The sequence below is a fragment of the Panthera onca genome, chromosome B2 (assembly GCF_046562875.1).
Source record: "Panthera onca isolate mPanOnc1 chromosome B2, mPanOnc1 haplotype 2, whole genome shotgun sequence".
Classification (NCBI taxonomy): Eukaryota; Metazoa; Chordata; class Mammalia; order Carnivora; family Felidae; genus Panthera; species Panthera onca.
The window spans coordinates 77,500,359-77,523,718 of record NC_138343.1 but is presented as its reverse complement, the minus strand read 5'-3'; the positions used below and the strand labels follow the sequence as shown (position 1 = coordinate 77,523,718).

At 38.9% G+C, this 23,360-nt stretch overlaps 1 long non-coding RNA gene across 5 annotated transcripts in view; it reads left to right on the top strand.

Annotated features, from left to right (window-relative positions):
• Window positions 1–23,360, top strand: part of LOC132667356 (uncharacterized) — a 260,339-nt gene that overhangs the window by 144,566 nt on the left and 92,413 nt on the right. For 4 of the 5 annotated variants that reach the window (XR_013555680.2, XR_013555683.2, XR_013555682.2 and 1 more), the window contains exon 5: window positions 21,300–21,363. The exons of the other annotated variant lie outside the window; for it this stretch is intronic. This is a non-coding gene — a long non-coding RNA (uncharacterized LOC132667356). The remainder of the gene's footprint in view (window positions 1–21,299; window positions 21,364–23,360) is intronic. 5 annotated transcript variants of the gene reach the window in all.

The following is a 23,360-nucleotide window of genomic DNA, read 5'->3' as shown; positions in this document are numbered from 1 at the left end:
ATAATGTGTTGACTTTATTATGAAACTATCATGATCTCTCAATCTGTCTCTAGTTAACCAGTATGAAAGTTACTGTGTAGATTCTCTTAAAATTAGGCAATTAATTAATTATTAATATTTTCTTTATTTTTTGAGGGAGAGAAAGAGAGAGAGAACAAGCAGGGGAGGGGCAAATAGAGAAGGGGGAGAGAGGATCTGAAGTGGGCTCTGTGCTGACAGGCTGACAGCAGCGAGCCAGATGTGGAGCTCAAACTCATGAACTCTGAGATCATGATCTAAACAGAAGTCGGATGCTCAACCGACTGAGCCACCCAGGCACCCCAAATTATTTATTTTTTTGTAAATATTTATTTTACGAAAAATAATGTGACTCTGACAGGTCAATTTTGAATCTCCGTATAACTGTATCAATCCTTATGTCTCTCCTCACTGTCTCAGAGGAACACATGTCCATCCTCCTGAAGGTAAGTCCAGTTACTCATGAATTGGTTCTGTCCTTTCCTATCTCCTTGAGGATCTTGTTCCATCAATTATCTCTACTGTATTTTAAATTTGTCTATCTCCATTGCATCCTCCTCATTCTATAAGCACTGTAAACACAGCCTATAATTACTATCTTCTCTTTACTTTTATCCCTCCTCCTCATCCAGGATAAAGTCCCAGGACTATTGCTTGAGACACAGTATTGCTAGAACTCTGCTAATTTATTATGCTTCTGTCGCATTCACAAAAACTCTAATCCTGATGAATACAACTGCTTGCCCTCTGCTGCCTGCATTTGGCAGCTGATAAAGGTTGCATACCTAGACTGATGCCACTATAAATTCATTCCAACAACCTCATCAAAGATGTTCAAGCTGCAGAACGACCCCACTCTGTTTCCATGGTGTGCTGTCTCTCCTTCACATGGTTGCTTCTCACATTCTCTGCTGTCTTGGATCTCCCTATATCCCAGTCCTTCACTCCTTCCAGTGCTCTTTGCAGATGATCTTTCCTCCCACTTTGTTCAGGGAAGAGTTACAAGTGAGTCTACAAACTTACTGCTCTGCCAGCACACCTACTTCCTTCCCTCCTGTGACAACGTCCCTCCTTCCATTTGAGGCTCTTCTCTGAACTCTGCTCAGCAGAGCTTCCTCTTTTCTCTTCTACCTCAACTCTAGCGTATCATCTCTCTCTCCTCAGTGTTTAAATGATTTTCTGTGTACAAGCCTTTCCCATCACTTTAAAACTGTCTACATCTTTCCTGTGTAAGATAACAAACTCTCCCAGAGCCCATATGTTGCTCCACAGCTACGGCAGCTCCCTTCACTCTTTCATATCCACTTTTCCCTTCTTCCACCACCTCTCTGCTTCTCAATCCACTGTGCTCCCTCTTATGTGACCAAGGCAGGGAAAGACCTCCCACCCGTAAATACTCTGACATGCATTCAGTCCATGTGAATTAGTCCTTGTTGACTTACACCGTGGCAACATTTTATGCCTGTGATGCTCTTCTTCTGAAGGACTTGTTTCCCTTGCTTTCCATTTCCTACCTGCTCCAGTTATTTGATACTCTGGGCTGCCCTCTCAGTCCCCTTTGCAAGCTGCTCTTTCTGCACCAGCTCTAGAATGTTGGTGTTCCTGTTTTAGCCCTCCCCCACACACTGTTTACGCTCCACACTTTTACTACATGCACTCCCCTAGCTTCAGCTGGTATCTTTGTATCCAAAGTCCCCACTTCTGTTTTTGGCTTGGACCTCTCTTCTGACTGTACATCCACATGTCTAACTGGCTCAATCTTTGTATATCCAAATCAGGACTCAATCTTTTACTTCAGAGCTATTCTCCTTTCTTTTATTCCTCAGTTTAGTGACACTGCTTTCCATTCCTCTGCCCATATCCGGCAGATTATCAGGTCTGGGAGATGCCCAGTGTTACAATCTTGAGTCTTTCCATTTCTCTTTATTCCCACTACAAGTACTATTATTTCAACTCAACGTTATCTTTCAGCCAGAATACCTCACGCCTCTCATGTGCTTTTCCTGTTTTACTGCCGTTTAATCTGTCTGTTCCCTGCACTGCTACGGAAGGGAACTTTCTACAGTGTAAATTTGATCATGTGGGAAGACTAAACTGCTGATGACTTCTGTTGCCTTAAGAATCAGCCTTGTGGTTCAGCCCTGTGTCAAGCTCCGTGCTGACAGCTCAGAGCCTGGAGCCTGCTTTGGATTCTGTGTCTCCCTCTCTCTGCTCCTCCCTCGCTCACACACACACACACACACACACACACACACTCTCTCTCTCTCTCTCTCTCTCTCTCAAAAATAAACATTAGAAAAAATTTAAAAAAAAGGATCAGCCCTATGGAATTCAGGGTCCTTCACGATCTAGTCTCTGCTACTCTGCTAGGAGGTCCAGGCTTCTCTTTACTGTTTACTCCTTTGCCCTTTTGTTTTTCAGTCATACTAAAATTAATTCAGTTCCTAAAATAAAGCATGTGCACTCTCTCCTAAGCATATCTATCTATCTAGTAATAAATAGATCTATCTATCTAATAATCTATCTAGTAATATCTATCTATCTATCTAGTCCCATTTTTCTCAGTTGACTGATAAATGCATTGCATTTTCTTCTTATGTGGGGGAAAATCTTTATATTTACATGTGATATTATGTATATGATGAAGTCAAAATCTTGTGCATATTTCCTTTAAAGATGAGTGTTCCTTGGAATGTACCTTCATCCAGAATTCTAGGAACCCAACTTTAGATAACCTAGTAACATTTAAAATAAAGTAGTTTGGTTAAGTCATCCTTACTTTAAGGCAGGAAGACTGAATGGCATTTATGCTGTCACTTCCCCATATTGCCAGATAGTGCTCATTAGCCATGGCACTCTTTTGAAGAGCTGACTCAACCTCATGATTACTCCAGCAAGTCACTGCCAGTAGGAAGTTCTCCTAAGTTGAAACCCTTTGCCAATTATATGAGTGGGCATGGCAAGCAGTTTTGCACTGAGGACTTGAGGACAAATAAGTCCAGGGAAGTGAATTCTTACTTGAATATATACGTATATTATATATATGTGTGTGTGTCTTATCTTAGACATCTATCTTAGATACCATAATCTTAGAGGAATAATTCTGGTCTAGATATCTTTAAACAAGGTATGTATACCCATGGGGGATTTTCCAGGGGTACACAGCTTAGGCAGCTTTAAGGAAATCATTTTGTAGGTGCTCAGCTTCTATTGTATCCCTTTCTAAAGCTGATCTGTCCGAGAACCACTCCTGCAGTCAGTGTTTCTTTCTCCTTTCCTGTCTCCCTTTCCACAGTTGATTGTCCTGCTTTACGAAGGAAATGTGTACCTCTCCCCCATCTGAATCTTATTGTGAGGCATTTTCCAGGGTATAAAAAAACTTAGAGGTACTAAACAGAGGGATGTTTGAAAATGTAGAGCTCCTGAATGAGGGCCCCTAGATTTGGTAAAGTGGACAAACAAAAATAATGGAAGAGAGCAATGCCTGATTTCATTCGGGCCACAAACTCATGGAAGGGCTCTATTCCCATCTTGTTTCTGTCTATGTGTGTTGGAATTGGGATTCATAAACAAAAGTGTGGCTATGGAGCACATCGTGATATTTTTACTTAAGTTGAAAAGTGGCAAATGAAAGTCTGATTTCACTAATTGGTTTGACCATGAGAACTGCTTTGACAGTAAGGTTTTATATAGCAGTTATGTTTCATTAATTGAATAGGCTAAACCTGAAACTCCGAGTATATTTTAAGATATAGATCGCTCTCTATTACTCTATTTTAAGATATATTTAAATGTAGTAAATAATATTCAATATACTAGAAATTGCATTTTTGTAACTGTTACATTTGAGATAAAAATTTAGATTCAGCGTAAAAATATATGAGGAGGTATATAATTTTTCAAAATTGGTGTCAAATTGCCAATATTTTAGGTACATTGTAAAGCAAATTTTCAAGTTTAGTATCCTATAATAATTTGAAAACAACAAAAAAAAATTGTGCCTTGAATAATGGGGCCCGAGCACGTTCAGACACCACAAAGACCCTCAGAATTTAATGATGAGAAAATTAGGATGCAGAAAAATCAGTGAGTAACCCATAACCATACTCTAAAATAAGGACAGGTCCCAGCTAGTTCTTCTAATTTGTCAGTACACTGTTCTTTATATTCCTTATAAAAGGCCTATAAAATTGGCATTGACATCCCATAGACTTTGATTATACAAGGAAGCACAAATATACCATAAAGTGTAAGAAGCCCCATGTGTAGAGCTCTACTATGTTATAAATTTAGCCTTAAAATGATATAACATATATACTGAACATTAATTGAGCACTTAATTAATAGCAATTTTTCTTACCTTCTTAACATTTAGAAAGGCTTTTAGAAATTATTTTTATAGCACAGATCTTTTAAAATGCCATCTAGGGAACTATGGATCAATTTTTCATTTTCTTTCATTAATTTTTTTCTTGGCAAATAAAGGCATTCCAAGCTGTTACAACTATCATTAATTTACTAATTAGCCATCTTAATACCTTGTAGAAGAAAGAACACCAGTCTCAGGAAATAGGAGTCCTGGACTTTAGTCCCAGATCTATCACTAATTTGTTTTGTGACCTTAGATCTTAATGTGTGTATGTGTGTTTGTCAGAGCATTGAATAGATTTTACTCGGAAGGCCAACTCTAATTGATAACAATTTCCTGGAGTTTTTCATTAAGAATGATTCTAAGGCTACTTCTGACATTTGTGGGAAAGGGTGCTATGACTGGTTTAGAATATTTCTTATGGGCATAAATGAGGAATGTTGTATATTTATCACCCCATATGATAAAAAAATTTATGTTGTCAGTATTTGGTCTTCTGGTACATGAGAGGTGTGTATGTGTGTTTCCTCCTTCTAAATAAGGGTTCATTAAAAAAATAAAAAGTCAAGAACAGTCATATTTTCTTTAATTAATGTTGAAGTAGTTGGCCTTTAAGAATTTTAAAAAATAACTGACAAGATCACCTCACTGTTTCCCTAGATTTACAGCTTACAAGAGATCCACAAATGAGAATTAGAAATGCATTTATAGGAATTTGAGGAAAGGCCAATGAGTTTGTTTTTGAGGGACAGTTCAGTTGTGGGTAGAGCCTTTTAGAAAAAGAATTGTGTTTGACTCCTCATTTTCCATTGTTTGTTCTATTTCCTTGCAGGTCTAAGAAAAAAGATTTGCTTGGTTCAACCAGAGATTATTATCTCTTGATGATAAACTCATTGCTATTAAATTCTCTTACATCATAACATTATATTCAATTCATGCTGGGTGGCAAGACCTTTTATGAATCTCTTACCAAAGATTTGCACTTCCTAGTAGTAAAGTACCTGGAAGTGAACTTATTATGATCATAGGATGAGCATGGAACTATAGTACTAGAAGTAACGTGTTAAAGTGCCATTGAAAAGGTTCAAATGGTATATTGGACACCTGACTTAAGGGGCAATCTATTATAATCAGTAGGGGACCTGTTTTCCTTTTTATCTTAGAATGTTGTCTAGCACATGTATATAACAGTTTTTATTAAATCATATCCCCATGAGACATAATTTTGGGGTTTATGGAACTTAAGGAGGATAGTATCTGGGCTGAAAGGTTGGCAATGCCCAGATCTATCTGAGACTGTGCTACAGTTAATGGATGAGTGCTGTGTGACAGAATTTCAAGAGTTTCAACATGTAGAGAAGATAATAGAGGTCATCTTCAAGTACAAATGTTCCAAAAAGAAGCAATAGACTTACATGCTGAATTTGCTCCTTGTTATGGGATGTAAACTATTATGGGAAATGGGAGGCTGAACTGGGATGGTGTAATGCATGGGGTTGTAATCTATGTAAACTTACCCAGGGTGAGTCTTTGGGTCTTTTTTTTTTAATTTTATTTTTTATTTTCTAAAATTTACATCCAAATTGGTTAGCATATAGTGCAACAATGATTTCAGGAGTAGATTCCTTAATGTCCCTTACCCATTTAACCCATTCCCCCTCTCACAACCCCTCCAGGAACCCTCAGTTTGTTCTCCACATTTATGAGCCTCTTCTGTTTTGTCCCCATCCCTGTTTTTATATTATTTTTGTTTCCCTTCCCTTATGTTCATCTGTTTTGCCTCTTAAAGTCCTCATATGAGTGAAGTCATATGATTTTTGTCTTTCTCTGACTAATTTCATTTAGTATAATACCCTCCAGTTCCATCCACATCGTTGCAAATGGCAAGATTTCATTCTTTTAATTGTTGAGTAATACTCCATTGTATAGATATACCATGTCTTCTTTATCCAGTCATCCATTGATGGACATTTGGGTTCTTTCCATACTTTGGCTATTGTTGATAGTGCTGCTATAAACATGGGGGTGCATGTGTCCTTTCAAAACAGCACACCTGTATCCCTTGGATAAATGCCTAGTAGTGCAATTGCTGGGTCGTAGGGTAGTTATATTTTTAGTTTTTTGAGGAACCTCCATACTGTTTTCCAGAGTGGCTGCACCAGCTTGCATTTCCAATTTGGGTCTTTATTTGAGATGCTGCATTACATACTCTGCTTTGCAGACTCTTGGGAACCCATGTTAAAACAGGAATCAAAATAATGGGTTGGGATTCTGAAATCCCCGTGTGGCAGAGACTACTGATTGCTCTTCACTAAACATTTCCCTTTTCTTATTAGTAATAGAATTTCTTTCAAGTCAGTTTTAGTGGAGCAGGTGGTTACCCAGCTAGAGAACACATTTGAATCAAGGTGTGGCCATGTAAATAAATTTAAGCCAATGCAATGTGAGCAGAAATACGTGTAATTTCTAGGTCATCTCCTTAGCACCCGTTTGCCTTGAGTTGTCTCTTCTTTGCTGGCTGGAGAATGGTGACAATTGGATCAGTCTTGGACGTCATGAGTCACCAATGGTAGAGCCACCCTGGGAGCTCCAGACTGCCTTGGGGGAAAATAATGAACTTCATTCTTATTATAAGCCACTCTGTTGTGGGGTCTTTTGTTATAGCAGCTGATGAATACAGGAAATGGTACCCAGAAATGAGGTCCTATGTAACAACAGTTAAAACTATGCTTAGCAGTGTGGCACTGGATTGCAAAGCAGCATATCCTGCAAGTTCTCATGCTGCTGACTGTAATTTAGTATACAGTAACCTGGAAGACGGACTACCTGTTTACTGAGTCTGTTGGTCTAGGGTGACTACATAAAAAAGCTCAAACATTCGATGTTTATTGGCTCCTTCTTCCTGGTTTTTGCACAAGAGAGATGAAAGCAGATGAGATTAGCCAATTTTGTAAGCAGAGATGGAAAAGAGTATAGATCTGCAAAAGGAAAGTCTCTCTGCCTATGACCTGTAGGATAAAATCTGGGGATTCACAGGGTTTGCAAAGTCAACTCTTTTGGAGCAAACTTCTAAAGATAAAACTATCATTCAGAGCTTTGCTCACAAACCTGTTAAGACACACATCCAGACCAGGAAACAACTCCATGGCAAGGATCTGATTATAGGCATTGTTTTTCCTTCCAAGCTTATTGTTTAGAATGGCCTTAGGGTAGCAGTCATGAAATTGAGGAAATACAGAGGTCAGTAAATAAAGGGAAGAGTCACTTAGTTTAAGAACTATGCCTGAAGGAGAACTTTAGGAATGGTTATTGTACTTGGAACTTGGCAGAAGCAAATCTACAAGATCCTACCACAATTTTTAGAGAATTGTTTTGCCAAAGAAACAAGTCTGGCCTAGAAAAGCTTATGATTGTTCTAAAGCATCCTCCCTTCCTCTGAATGTGTACCAACAAAAAGCTGGCATACGTGTCAAGGACCACTTTTTTGTTATGGAAGCACTACACTGGTGAATAAGAGAAAACCATCCAGAGAGCCATGCCAGTGACCACAGAGAATAATTTACAAGGAGTTGCCTCTTGATGAACAAAATCACATTCCAACCAAGAGATCTATACTTTTAGGCAAGGGTTCTTCATAAAATCTGCCCAGAAGAATTCATCATTCCTGCAGATTATTCATGGCTGTGTATGTACCATTCTTGTCTTTTATAAATTGGAAATTTTATGACAGCTATCCTGGTCTTTCTCTACCGCTGCAAATGTGTGTATGTGCATGTGTGTGTGAGAGAGAGAGAGGGAAAAAGAGGGAGAGAGACGGGGAGACAAAAAAGGGAGAGAGAAAGAGGGAAAGAGATGGAAAGAGAGGGGGAGAGAAGAAAGGGAGAGAGAGGGAGAGAAACAGAGAGAGAGAGAGAGAGAGAGAGAGAGAAAGAGAGAGAGAGAACACTTGGGTATTAGTCTATAGGTCACTGAAATGTGAGGAGCCTCGTTTGGACCTGATGGAAAGGACTTTGCATCACTCAGAGACTCAGGACTTTGAGCTGAATGGAATGAAATGGAGGGGTTTGGGGGGAATGTGAGTGTGCTTTGTATGTGCAAAAAAGGCTGTGTATGAATACTGGGATGAACAGTGGGTTGGACTATGACAGAGATTAGTAACTTCCTACTAGTATTTTTTCTCTTCTTTTTTTTTTTTTAATGTTTACTTATTGATTTTGAGAGAGTAAAAGAGAGAGAGCAAGCCCAAGTAGGGGAAGGGCAGAAAGAGCGGGAGAGAGAGAATCCCAAGCAGGCTTTGTCTGCATTGTCAGCACGGAGCCTGATGCAGGGCTCAGTCTCACAAACTGTGAGATCATGACCTGAGCTGAAATCAAGTTGGATGCTTAACCGACTGAGCCACCCAGGTGCCCCTCTCTTCCTTTTAGTAAGACAACTTTCTCAGTCAGCTAGAAGTGGCATTTCCAATCTCCCTTGCAGCCAATTACAGACCAGTGGGATGTGAGCAGAAGGGATATATATGATTCCTGGGTTATCTCCTTCAAAATTAATTCATTTGACCTAGACAGCCTTTTTTTTTTTTTTTTTTTTTTTGATACTGACTGGGGAATGGTGAGAAGTGGAGCAACTCTGAGAGCTGAATACAGGGGATGGAAGAGTTGGCATTACTAGGCTGGTTCACATCCAGATGGCTCTGTGAGAGAGTAAGAAACCTCAATCTTATTCAAGCCACTATATTTTGGGGTTGTTTGTGTTACTTTGTTAGAATAGATGAACTTCTTTCTCCTCATATTATGCAGGTAACCCTGGTGGTAATAACAGAATGATTTGTTGGGATGTTGCTGGTAAGCACTGGGGAAGTATGATAACATGTTATCAGACTTCATTGGGAGAACATCCTTCTAGTGCTGGGGTTGCTTGTGTCTGTCTTACACAGTGCTAGATAAACAGTGACATGGTTTGTTTTTCTGAATCTGGTATTATTAGCTTGATTACCTTTTTTTTTCAGGTGAGATTTTCATTGAATGTGTTTATGTAACTGATTACATTTTTATAGGAGTGGAGGATATTCTGTGCAATCTCAATGTGTATTTATATAATTAGTCCAACTCCCAATGTTCTTGGAGAATCTTACCAAAGGATAAATTAATGTATTAGTATGAGATGACCTTTAATGAACAGCAACAACAAAAATGGAATGAGATCCACCAAATAATGGATGCTATGTGGATTTTACAATAATGATACCATAATAACACCACTAAAATGAAGTTATAGAAGGTAATTTTACCTATAATTTTACATTTGGGACAAATGGAAAATGTACACTAATGTTATTCTGGAGGCTGAAAGTAGAACCCAGCTCCCTTGGGTACCTAGAAGATGACCCATTGCCACATTCATATTGGCAGAGAGAGAAAGAGACTTGAGAGTGACTTTATAATCTACCATTTTAGCTTAGCCAAAATTGTGGTGATCTAATTAACATTGTGATTTTAGTGAGGGAAGTGTCTGTCATAGTTATTAATTGTTAACTGATTTGAGATGTTTTGCATCAAAATACATCACACATATAAGGAAACTTGTTTGTATAAGTATGATGCATGGCTGGGATGTACACATTCTTTTTTTTTGTTTTAAGTTTATTTAGTCATTTTTGAGAGAGAGAGAGAGAGAGAGAGAGAGAGAGAGAGAGGGAGGGAGGGAGGGAGAGGGGCAAAGATAGAGGGAGAGGGAGAGAATCCCAAGCAGGCTCCATGCCATCAACACAGAGCCTGACATGGGGTTGAATCCACGAACTGTGAGATCATGACCTGAGTCAAAGTTGGATGCTTAACCGACTGAGCAACCTGGATGCCCTGGGATGTAAAATTCTTATACCCACAAACACATTGATAGTCTTCATAGGTACACTAAAAAATGGATTGATAATATTTGTCAGAGTGAACCCCAAAAGTATAAAATTGGCACTCAAATGTTTTGGGATAGGCCAATAATTATATGGGCCTGTGGAGAAGATAGAACAAAATATCAAAATAAAGATGTTGTTCTTGGTGGCTTAGTCGATTAAGGTCTGGCCCTTGATTTCAGCTCAGGTCATGATCTCACAGTTTGTGGGATCAAGCCCCTGGTTGGAGTCCACGCTACTAATGGGGAGCCTGCTTGGGATTCTCTCCTCTCTCTCTGCCCCTCACCCTACTCGTGCTCTCTTTCTCAAAATAAATAAACATTAAAAAAAACCCCACACAACTTCTCCAGCCTGAATTAATTGCTCTCCAAGAACTCAGATTTATAAGCACGATCAATAAGGGAGCTGTGAATATTGCTTATGAGGCCATGTGATTTAAAATATTACCATGATCTGTTGTTATGTACAGAGATCATGGTGGTGTCTGAATCATTGCTCGTATGGATTGCCCATCAAATTGCAATTGGCAGTAAGTGTGTGTTACTCTGTCCAGTCCCTTTCTCTCTGCCTCTGATAATGAGGGCTACATGTTTACAATACAGCTGTAGGAAGCTAAAGGAAAACTGACTGGTGTTAGTGTTAGGTTTATAAACTCAGATTCTAATGTACTGACACATCAGTCCAGACACTAAATAATTATTGTGCATTTGAATCTGGCACAGATTGTTTTTGTGCATAAAAACCTAGTTAATCTTGGAAATCAAGCATAATACGAATGTATTACTTCATTTATAGCTCTGCCTTGATATTTTTCAAAGTAAGTTAAAGCACAAAAAGTAAACTTTTACTTTAAACATTTTCCTGTGGTGTGTAGCATATACATTCTTTATGTTAATGGCCTAAAATTTGGAAAGGTTGATTCAACAGTGAGTAGGAGAGCCTCTTTCATTTCCTTTATTATAGGTTGTTAGCATTTGAATGTTCTCAGTGCTCTTGAGAAACAGAATAAAAACTTTTCTTCCCTACTCCAATTTTTCTTTCTACTTCTTTGTAACTTTTGGTGCACTGCTCAGCCTGTATCTGAGGCATGCTGGAGTGGTTTTATGTATAGGTATTTCAGAGGTCAGTAGTTTTGCAATCTACAATGCTTCTCTTATGCCATATTGTTAAATATCACTTAGGTGCAAATAAAGGTTTTTTTGCATAATGTTTTTATTATTATTTACCTGTAGCAAAAGCACGGTCCTAATAAAACTTCTAGGCTGATATTCTGAATAACTAAATTGTGACAGTTCAAGCTTTTTTTTTTTTCTGCCAGAATGTGTCAGAATGAGCCAGACAGAGTGCCAGTGATGTTGAACTTGATGTTTTCTGTCCCTTGACACATCTGGTGTCAGAAGCTGCCTCGGCTCTGGTAGTGAGTTTATTTTATCTACCTGTAACTGTGGAAATTGATGTGGGACACGGGGACTTACAGTGATGAAGCAATGGGACTATTTTGGCCAATGCTATACTTAGGTTAATATTTATAGGGTCATAGAACTTAAAAATGCAAGGGATCTTTGAGATGATTAAATGTCTCACTTTTTAGGCTGGGTTAATTTGAGGCCATGTCACAGTTTGCTGCTGGTGGTTTTAGTATCAGTGGTTAAAAAGTATTGGAGCAATGCATAGGTCAAAATCTGGTCGTGTTACCTAAGAGGTTCAGGCTCCATTCTCTCTCCCAGTGTCTCGTGTGTCATCAGTCCCTGGCCTCTACCTCATCATTGATGCACACCTGTATTCAGGCCATCCTTAATGAGAGTTCTTGCAAACGGAGCTCTTCCCTTACAATTTTCACATGCCTAATGTCCACACCACCAAAGACTGCATTGCCATCTGCACCATCGTTTTAATTTCTGTCTCTTCTTCCTTGGAAATGTATTAAGAATAGAGAAGAGAAGAAAAAGGATGGGAAAGACATATCTTTCAATGACAACTTTCTATCTCAAGAGGACAAATCATTCTTTTTCCGTTGTTTTAGTCCCATCTGAGTAAAACCTCACTACCATTAAGTTGGAGGCCCGATAATGTGATGCCTAAAAGCTTGGATTCTGGAGCCACATTGCTTAGGCTTGAACCCTGGCTGTACCAATTGGATCATCACTTAATTTCTTGGGGCCTCAGTTTTGTCATCTGAAAAATGGGGATATTACTAGTACTAGCTCATATTGTTACTGTGAAAATTAAATTATTTAATATACCTAAAGTGCTAGGAGTACTGCCTGGCAAATGGTAAGTTTTTTGTAAGTCTTTGTTGTTTTTGTTTTTTGTTTTTGTTTTTGAGAGAGAGGAGAGACAGAGTGTGAATGGCAGGGGGTCAGAGAGAGAGGGAGACACAGAATGCAAAGCAGGCTCCAGGCTCTGAGCTGTCAGTGCAGTTCGAACTCGTGAACCACGAGATCATGACCTTAGCCAAAGTCTGATGCTTAACTCACCACCCAGGCACCCCTTTTTTGTAAGTCTTTATTATGAGAGAGAGACACACAAACAGACCATTCTTTGGTTAAGGAAATTTGAATTACTGTGGCCCTCTGCTAGAACTCCTGAACAAGATCTCAAGATCTGTGCTTAGGAGACAAAAGAAATATAACTGACCCACACATTTGATACTATGGGTTTGGCTACTTTTTAGTAACTTCTCCAGCAGAATGTTTGTGATCAGGGGGTGCCTGGGTGGCTCAGTTGTTTGATTTCCACTTAGGTCATGATCTCATGGTTTGTAAATTCGAGCCCAGTGTTAGGCTCTGTGCCAAGAACATGGAATCTGTTTAGGATTCTCTCTCTCCCTCTCTCTCTGCTCCTCTTCCTGTTCATGCATGTGCGCGCTCTCTCTTTCCCTCTCTCTCTCTCAAAATAAACTTTTTTTTTTTAAAGAACATTTGTGATCAGATAAACCCCAGAGTCTCTGTCACTGTGCTCATTGTGGATGGATCATGGGTCTGCATCAACCCTGCCCTGACTTCCTGCTCAGATTCCCCCATCAAATGTCAAGCCAGCCTCTCTTTCCTCCCTAAATTTGGAACTTCCAACTCACTGTACTACCTTTAAGCTTAAACAAAAGTTATGGGGTAAAAATTATTAACATGGAGTCTGTAACCTTCTCCCCCCCCTACCGAAATGAAGAGGACAGGGGTGGTGTTGTCACAATTCTCACCAAAAACAAAAACAAAAACAAAAACAAAAACAAAACATTTGGAGAAGAAAAGGACACCTCCCTGAGGTCTGGCACAGGAGGCTATTATTGTTGTTGTTGGTAGTAGTGCAGCAGGGCTTGTGCTCCCGGATGCTTGGACCTCCAACTTCATAGTGGGAGAAAGAGGTGACATAATACTTATGGGCTATTTCTTTTTTTTTTTTTTTTTTTTTTTTTTTTAATTTATTTTTGGGACAGAGAGAGACATAGCATGAACGGGGGAGGGGCAGAGAGAGAGGGAGACACAGAATCGGAAACAGGCTCCAGGCTCCGAGCCATCAGCCCAGAGCCTGACGCGGGGCTCGAACTCATGGACCGTGAGATCGTGACCTGGCTGAAGTCGGACGCTTAACCGACTGCGCCACCCAGGCGCCCCACTTATGGGCTATTTCTAGCCAGAGTGGGTGATTCCCGGATGAACAAGAAATATTCTCCAGGACTGCTGTTGTATGTAAGAGAAGTGTTGGGGGAAAGGGGTGAACAGAAAGGAGAAATTTTAATAAAGGTTTGCTTTGGCCTACATATACCCCTCACAATGTTCAATAAATGCAAGTGAAGAACTTGAGATATTTTCGAAATGGCATTTGGCTGTTGCACTGTGTTTCCTCATTTCCTCATTGTGTCACTGAGACTCACCTGTGTGATTGATTCCTGGCCTCATAGGTGTTACATAAGCCACTGTCTTCCCCCAGTGGGGAATAGTCTTTTTCTTCATCATTGAACCATTCTCCTGTTTGTAGCTCAAGATCTTCTTTCTGCTTTGCAATTTAGTTGTCAGTTATCCTCCCACCCTAGCCCTTCAGCAATTATTGAAGGTACACTATAGCTTCATGTTTGTGGTATGATTCTTCCCACTATGAGTTACTTACCCATTCATTCAATATGTGTTTTAAAAATCCACTTAGAGCTTATTTTGGGTGCCTGAGTGGCTTAGGCGGTTGTGTCCAACCATTGATTTTGGCTCAGGTCATGATCTCACGGTTCATGAGTTTGAGCCCTGTGTTGGCCTTTGTGCTGACAGTGCAGAGCCTGCTTGGGATTCTCTCTCCCCCTTTCTCTTCCCCTCCCCCACTTGTGTGTGCAAGCATGTGTGAGCGAGCATGCTCTCTCTCTCTCTCAAAATAAATAAATGAACATGAAAAAAATTTAGAAATTATAGACTTCTTATAAATAAGGAAAATGTTTGGTATTTTTTTGCCTCTTTGTATGTTTTATATAATTTACTTTTATATTTTCCTAAATGATTTTAAGGCATGTTTCACATATATTATTTTAGTAAATTCTTGGAAAACCCCTTTGTTCATAAAGAGGGAAGGTATTTACCCCATTTCACAGATGGAGAAACTGAGTCTCAGTAATATGAAGTGAGCTACTCAAGTCAAATCGCTGATAAGTGGCAACAATATTCTGTTTCTGAGTTGGTGACTAGATTTTCTCAGCTGAAGCGTAAGAAGTTGGACCAGATTTCTGTTGGTCTGTCTTTCCTCATTTGATACTAAGAAGAGAAAAAGAAGAAGAAGAAGAAGAAGAAGAAGAAGAAAAGAAGAGAGAGGAAGAGGAAAAAGAGGAGGAGGAGAGATGAGGAGGAGGAGAAGGAGAAAGAAGGGGAGGAGGAGGAAGAGGAGAAGGGGGGAGGAGGATTCAGAGGAGGAGGAGGAATGAAAAAAGAAAATTCTCAGTGCCTTACATTTCTGTGTGAGCAGTGTCTGGATATTATTTCAGAGTCTTTGGAAACAGAACCTGTTTCTGCCTTTTCATTATGCTTCCATCTCATATTACACTGAGGATGAATCACTAGGTAACTTCTCAGTATTTTGCAAAGTATCTCAGTGTGTGTTTGAGGGAATTATTGCACATGATAGAGGGGCATTAATCATATGAAAATTGTGGGGAAGTTTAATATTTTAAGTTTCTAAAGAGACAGATCAAGTTTTTGGGTTTGAAGGAAATATTGATGGTAAGACATTGATGCTGACACTTGAATTATGAAGACTGTGATTACAATGGGAATTTATAATAGAAATTTACATACATTTGACATAGTCTGTAGTATTACTGTAAACTGACTTTCTAAAAAGGTTGCTGCAGTTTTATTCACACTTTGGTGATCTGTTGGACCTAGCTGAACCTTCTTGTGCGTAGCCCAGAATCATAGTAAATAAAGGACTGGATTAATTAATGATACATATATTGGCTGTATCAGTAATAAATATTAGGATCACATGACACAATGAGGACCTAATTTCACTTGCTATTGACTGAGTCACCTAGCACTTATGCCTACTGTAATACTTTAAATTAATTTCAGCAAACAGCACTTAATTGCCTTTAAGCCTCTTTTTTGGATGATATGAGGGCTTACAAGTGGAAATGACACAAAATTGCTCTCCTCTAGCACCTCACTATTTAGTGGAAGAAGAGGACTCATAAAATTTATTAAAATAGAAGATGCTGTGTGTTGTATAAAATAGCTACATAGGCAAAATGAATATATGTTACATGTTTATACAGTCTAATTCACTGTCTACATATTCAGCTATTTGGACAATAATTTTTGTAATGTTCGATTGAAGTTTAGGAGCCTGTATAGGTTTTGGGGACTCCTGGGTATACAAGACACCCTATTCTCATGGAAGGGAGAGATGCAAATAAGCACGAGTAGGAAGGAGTCTGTGCAGCTATGGGGAGACACGGTGAAAGGAGTGACCAGCTACTTCTAGGCATGAGGGGGAAGTAAGGAGGCAAAGAAGGGCTTTGGATGGTGTCAGAAGAGCTCACCACTGGGTAAGGACTAGAGAGACATTCTGGGTGGAGCAAATGTCTTGTGCCCTCCATGTTATGCTTACCCTAAATGGGTGCTTAAAGCTTAATCAGCATCAATTGACATTTTGAGTTTCCTCAGAAAATGTAGTCTTGCTTCAATTTCTCAACTTTTCTATAATTGTGAAAGCACAATTACTTCACTCTCCTTCCAATGTGAAATTGGAGCAACACGAGTATTGAAAGGTCGAAAATGTAAGCACTGAAATTATGTTTAGGGTAACATCTAGATAATCCACAACTCAGGGCACCACCATTGCCTTTTTTCATTTCTGATTGCTTTATCAGTGCTGAAGTGTTTGATAAATATGATGTATTAGTGTGACATTAAGTTGGAGAACCAAATTTTATGAAGGTTTAGAAATCTCATTTCAGAATGAAAACTTTCATTTGAAATTACACTCTTCCTTTCTTCTTTTACAATTTTTTTCACCTTATAATCCTTTCTGCAAATACTCATTAAATGGCACAGTAAATAACTATCACTTATTCTTATTTTCTTCTGGAAAGATATACTCCTTCGAAAAAACAATACCTGCTAAAATACTTATAATCTGAAAATGTGGTTGTGATAGACTTTTTAAAATAGAGGGTTGGGGGGCGCCTGGGTGGCTCAGTCGGTTAAGCGTCCGACTTCAGCTCAGGTCACGGTCTCGCGGTCCGCGAGTTTGAGCCCCGCGTCGGGCTCTGGGCTGATGGCTCAGAGCTTGGAGCCTGCTTCCGATTCTGTGTCTCCCTCTCTCTCTGCCCCTCCCCCATTCATGCTGTGTCTCTCTCTGTCTCAAAAATAAATAAAACGTTAAAAAAAAAATTAAAAAAAAAATAGAGGGTTGGTTCTGAGTTTGGAAGTGAATGCCATAGCAAGGGAAAAAAAGACACATAAGTGATTGTATCAATTATAATATTTATTAGTTACTTTTAAAATGTTCAGGGCACCTGGGTGGCTCAGTCGGTTGAGCATCTGACTCTTGATTTTGGCTCAGATCATGATTCCAGGGTCGTGGGATTGAGTCCCGTGTCGGGCTCTGTGCTGAGCATGGAGCCTGCTTAGGGTTCTCTCTCTCCCTCTGACCCTCTCCCCTGCTCATCTGCACTCTCTCTAAAAAAAATAAAAATAAATAAATAATTCAACGTTGTCTTTATTTCTTAAAGAGAGAGAAATAAAACGAATGTATTTATTATGTGTCCTTTCTCATTATTTTTAGATTTTTAATAATACATAGTATTTACTCATTGCTTACTCTCTGCTACCCTGAACAAATTATTGAGGTAGGTACTATTATTATACTCATTTTACAGTTGAGGAAACCGAGCTCAGAGAAACTAAGCCACATGCCCGAGATCACTGAGCTAGTATGTGAAAGAATTGAAATCTGAGCTCAGATTGTCTAGGGGCACAGGCTAATTGAGGCTCTGCAGTCTTGTAGCTGCACCATCTAGAACTTGGAGACTTTTCAGTCTGTGCCTCAGGGTAAGAGAGCCAGATCACATGCTGGCTCTTGAGTACTTCTTTCTGGCAGTGAAGCCACGTTTGCTTGCAGCCTATTTTCCAGAGCTAGTTGTGTGGCCCTTCCTAACTGCCAAAGGGTGGGAAATGTGAGGGAGCAAACAATTTTTGATGAGTAGCAAGTCCCTGCCACAGCTACTCTCATTAAAAACTTCCCTTAAAAGTTTCAAACAATAGAATACCATTGAATAATATGAATTTCAAACATTAAGCCAGGAGAGAACCTATATTAAATATTCAGAATTTCTGGGCAAACTCAGCTGGCCCAGCCTCTTCACCTCACCTGCTCCCCCTGGTATGGTGTTCCTTTCTCTGGGTGGGTATATTAAGACTGTGAGTTACATTTACTTCATAATGGCACTTTCTGGACTCCATTATTTATATGGAATCTTCCTTTTTTAAGATTAAAACATTTTTTAATGTTTATTTATTTTTGAGAAAAAGAGAGACAGAACATGAGCAGGGGAGGGGCAGAGAGAGAGAGGGAGACAGAATGTGAAGCAGACTCCAGGCTCTGAATTGTCAGCACAGAGCCCGATTCCGGGCTCGAACTCACAAACCATGAAATCATGACTTTGATGTCAGATGCTTAACTGACTGAGCCACCCAGGCACCCCTGTATATGTGGAATCTTAAAATTACTGAGGTTCAGTCTCTCTGTCAGATTTGCCTTCTCCAGGGGTCCTTCTCTTCCCACTGAGATTTGGTGCTGTCTTGCAGAAGACTGACTGTCATGGAAGAGTGCTTGTATTTTTGCCCAGTTTTCCCGAATACATACAACAACAAAACAATCTCTAAAATTGGCAGAGGGAATAAGGAATGTTATTTATTTCATTTCCCTCCCCCACGATTGCATCTCCCCCATTATGTTCTCTGACCGTTGGGTCTTCCACAGGTGCTTGTATACACCCATTGATCCATCCATCCATCCAAAAAATATTTGTAAAGTTCTTACTAGGTATCTTTCTGTCAGATGAGTCTCCTTTGCATCACTTTTTGATTCTTAGTTTTATTAAAGACGTTTGTTTTTTTTTTCCTGGAAATGAGCTTACAGTGTAGTTTCAGACCTAGCCACTTCCCCAGGGAGCAAATAGCTTGCCCTGTGGTTGACACTCCTGTGCCAAGTCCATTGGATTTCCCTTGAGAACTTGACCATGATAAATGAAGGACACTTAGTCCCTAGAAATGCAGAGAGAAGAAAATGTCATGTGAATCCCCAGCATTCTTTTGAGGTAGCAAATACAAGGCAAAAACCTTGATTTAAAATCTCATCATTATGCAACCAAAGTAGGACATGTAAAAATCACAGCCATAAAACTCACCTCCTGAAATATGATAGCTACAAAAGAGGTTAGAACAAATGCTTACACTGGAAAGTTTTCCTGTGAAATTTACACACAGCTAGAATAAATGCCATCATATAAACATACCTATTGCTTCGGTTATGGATTTGTCAACACTGTGGTGCTCTGGCTAAAATGAACATTCCAACGAGATAAACATCTATGACCTTGGTTCTTAGCCTGGTTTTTGGTGGACTCTGCAGTGTCAAAATGGTATAATGGAATTTTATGCAGGCCTCAGGGTCAGGATTATTGGTGCTCTGAACCAGACTTGTGTGGGAAGGAGGGTGGATTTGAGAGACAGAGTGAGACCTTGTGCATAATACAGCTTTTTGCTTTAAGGTATATGGAGAAAATCCTCCTTCCCAAGATACTCCTCTGCCCCTCTGCACATTGCCAGTAGTAGACACATTCACTTAGTCATAGCAACAGAAATTCCACTAATTAGGATTCATTTATGTTAACAAGAATCCTTTTTAAGATTCAATTACCTTAGGATGGCAATTGCTAATTCACAAGTTCATGCAAATTTTCTTAATCAGATTGCCTTTCTCTTTAATACCTGCCTGAGATTAGTGTCTTTGAAGGAAATGGAAGGAGAATTTGGAATTTGGTGGTGTTAGGGGGTGGAGCTGGGCAGAGGTGGAGATAGGAGGGAAAAAAGCAATTAAAAACATGTTTTTCCAATTATGAAAATCCTTCATGCAGTTTAGTGGAGTGCTTAAGGGAGCAGGCTCTGGAGCAGATGATTCTCGCCAGCTCTGTGACGGGGCAAGTTGCTTCACTCTCAATTACCTTGGTAATATGAAGATACTAATACTTATATTAGAGGGTTTTGTTGTTTGTTGTTGTTAGATTAAATAAATTAATGCATGTAAAGAGGTTTGTATAGAGGAAGCACTCAAGAAATATTAGCTATTATGAATAATTCAGAAAATACAAAAGAAAATGAGTTGCCCAAAGCCCTATACATATCTCTAGAGCATCATACTTTAAAATGGGCACTGTTGCAGCACCTGGGTGGCTCAGTCGATTAAGCATCCAATTTCGGCTCAGGTCATGATCTCACAGTCTGTGAATTCAAGACCTGTGTTGGGCTCTGTGCTGACAGCTCGGAGCATGGAGTCTGCTTCAGATTCTGTATCTCCCTCTCTATATGTCCCTCCCCTGCTCACACTCTGTCTCTCTTTCTCTCAAAAATAAATTAACAAATAAACATTAAAAAAAAAATTTATTAATGGGCACTGTTAACATTATCACCTATATCTATCCACTATGTTTATATACCATATACAAGTAGACATATAAATTGGGATTACATTGTCATTATGTCTTATTCTAATTTTTCTTCAGGTTATATTAGCTTATGAACACTCTGGGAAGGGCTTCATGGAGGAGGTGACTGGTAAATGTATTTGCCTTTCCACAGTCAGAGTTGAAACGCATTTCCAGCCTAGCAGTATAGTATAACCAAAACATAAGGCAGGAAGCCCAGGAAGAAGTGAGGACACTAATGTGGGGCAGGAGGTCTCAGGAGGTAGAGAAGCTAAAGGAAAGGTTGGGTCTGATTACTGAGGACAAGAGTGCTTACTTTTTGGCACTGATAGAAGGAGGCAGGTTTAAGGAGACCAGTTAGGAGTCACTTGTAATAATCAAGGGCAGAGGGGCAAAAGATTAGAATTGGACCTGAGCTACTCCTATTGGAATAAAGAGGAAACTATGGATAAGAGAGGCAGCATGAAGGAGAATTGACACAATATACTAACTGATTAGATAAGGGGCTGTTGGAGGGAAGAGATAAAGATGGCTCTGAGGGAAAAAAAAAATAGCTCTGAGAATTCTAGAAAGTATGACAGAGGGTATTGTATTATTCAGACCTTTGAGAGAAGACTTTTAGAAAATTAATGAAATCCGTAAATAGAAACCAGATTATAGGGTTAACAGCATAAGGCTAAGAAGTTCAGGAAATGAGCATAGATAACTCTTTGAAGGGCTTGATGTCAAAGATGTAACATGGAGTGTTAATGTAAAGGAGGAATAAAATGGAGGTAAGGCTTTGTTTGTTTGCTTCTGGTTTGTTATTATTTATTTATTTTTCTTAGGGATAAGGAAGACTTTTATCCCAGGGGAAGAGAACACATGAAGATGAAGGAGAAAGAAAAGAAGGTAATAGGGAAAGGGATGGAACCCCAGGTGGAAGAACCCATCTTGTATAGAAAGGGATTCCACCCTCTTTTGAGAGGAGGGATGAGGATAAAATAGAACAGTAAGTGAAAGGGGGGTGGTGTTTGGAGAGATATTGCCATGGAAAGACCCGGAGGAGAATCAAGTCAGTGGTTAAGGGTAGAAGGCAAGTGTGAGACTGGAAATTTTCATAGAACGGAAAAGATTCTGAACAACCTGGGGAAAAGATAGGCTGAGGTTAAGAATTAAAACAAACAAACAAAAGATATGCAAGAGCTTTGAGGCTTATCTTATTTAATTAGAGCACGTATGCCAGTTTTGAACCATACTTCAAATTAGATTGATATGCTATACAAATGCTTTAGTTATATAAACCTATTGGTTGTTGAGGACATCTTTCATTGCAGCAGCTAGAGAAAATATAATCTTCATTAAAGTTATGTATTAATTCTTAAGATTCTTGCTTGGATAAGGGGTACAGAAAGAAGAGTAGCTTCTCTGTCTCAGGAAGCGATCGTAAACAGTCCTTTTTTTTCATTTTACATATATGTATTTACTTATTTTCCATAATTAGCAAATTGTGCTTTTATAGTAAATATAAATCCACTATCCACTTTATATCCACTATAAAGTTAAATGACCCAAGTTTTGGCTTAAGCACTAAAAGAGAAAATATCAAGAATTTTGAAAAGGAACTACTTTCTAAAAAAATCAATAGCCTTTGTGTGAACAGAAGTGTTTGATGTTTAAAGCAAAACTCCATCTCTCTGTCCTTTCTACTCATTTGTACTTATTTACTCATTTATACATGTATTCATTCATTTAACAAACAATGTTTAAGTTCCCACTATGTTTTATGGACTGTGAAGAGACAAAAAGATGGAATTCTCAATTCATAACTGGTTGTTGATGACTTACATTTTTATCAGAATGTGGAAATACTAAGAAGACCCCTTCCTCATCTTGGGAGCCAGGTGTGTATACTCCATGTGCATATATGAGTTCACTTAAAATGGATCAGGGCATATAAATGTAACTTCAGGGAAATAATAGATTATGCCTAGCATATATTCAGTGCCATCAGGTAGACTAATTTAAGTAGAATAGTTGCTATTGAAAATCTTAACAAAAGATGCTAAGAATAAGTATTAGCTGTCATTAAAAGCCCTATGGTATTATTAAAGAAACTAATAATCAAGAGAATTCACGCAAGGAAGAATAAAATAAGATTATACATTTTAATAAAAAGAATGTTTGTCTTGGGTTAGAGAGGCCTATAACTTAAATGTAAAGGTCATTTAAATGATCAACATCTATTGATCTGTTATGAGTCTGCACTGTGCTTGGTACAGGCCCAAAGATTATATTTCTCCTTCTTCCATGATGTAGGTCAAAGTGAGGACATTTTCTGGTCAATGTTTTAAGATTTAGTTAAATGGAATTGATACTTATTGATTCATTTTTAATATTGTTATTAGAAAAAATTATTTTCAGATGGTATCTGCAACATAACAGTCTGCTAACTTTGAATCCTATTTCTGTCCTAATTAGTTGTATAATCTTAGGCAGGTCACTGAATGATTCTGAGATTGTTTTCTCATCTGTGAATTAGACACAATGATTTCTAAGACAGTGTGGTTGTGAGGATTAATTGGACAAGATAAGGACAACTGATCCTTCCTTCATCAAATATTTACTGAGTACTTGCTCTGTTCCAGGCACAATTCTGGGACTGTGCACACAGGAGTGAATAAGGCAGACATGGTTCCTATTCTCATGAACCTTAAAGTCTTATAAGTGCCATTAAATACATGGAAAGGATAACAGGGAAAGACAACAATATAATGGGTGGGTAAGGAAGTCCTCTCTGAGGAAGGGACATGTCAGTTAAGAATGAAGGAAGAGAGAGGCAACTATGAGAGAGTAGTGAAGAATAGTAACCTAAATTCCCTATGATAGGAAAGGTGTGTGCAAAGAAA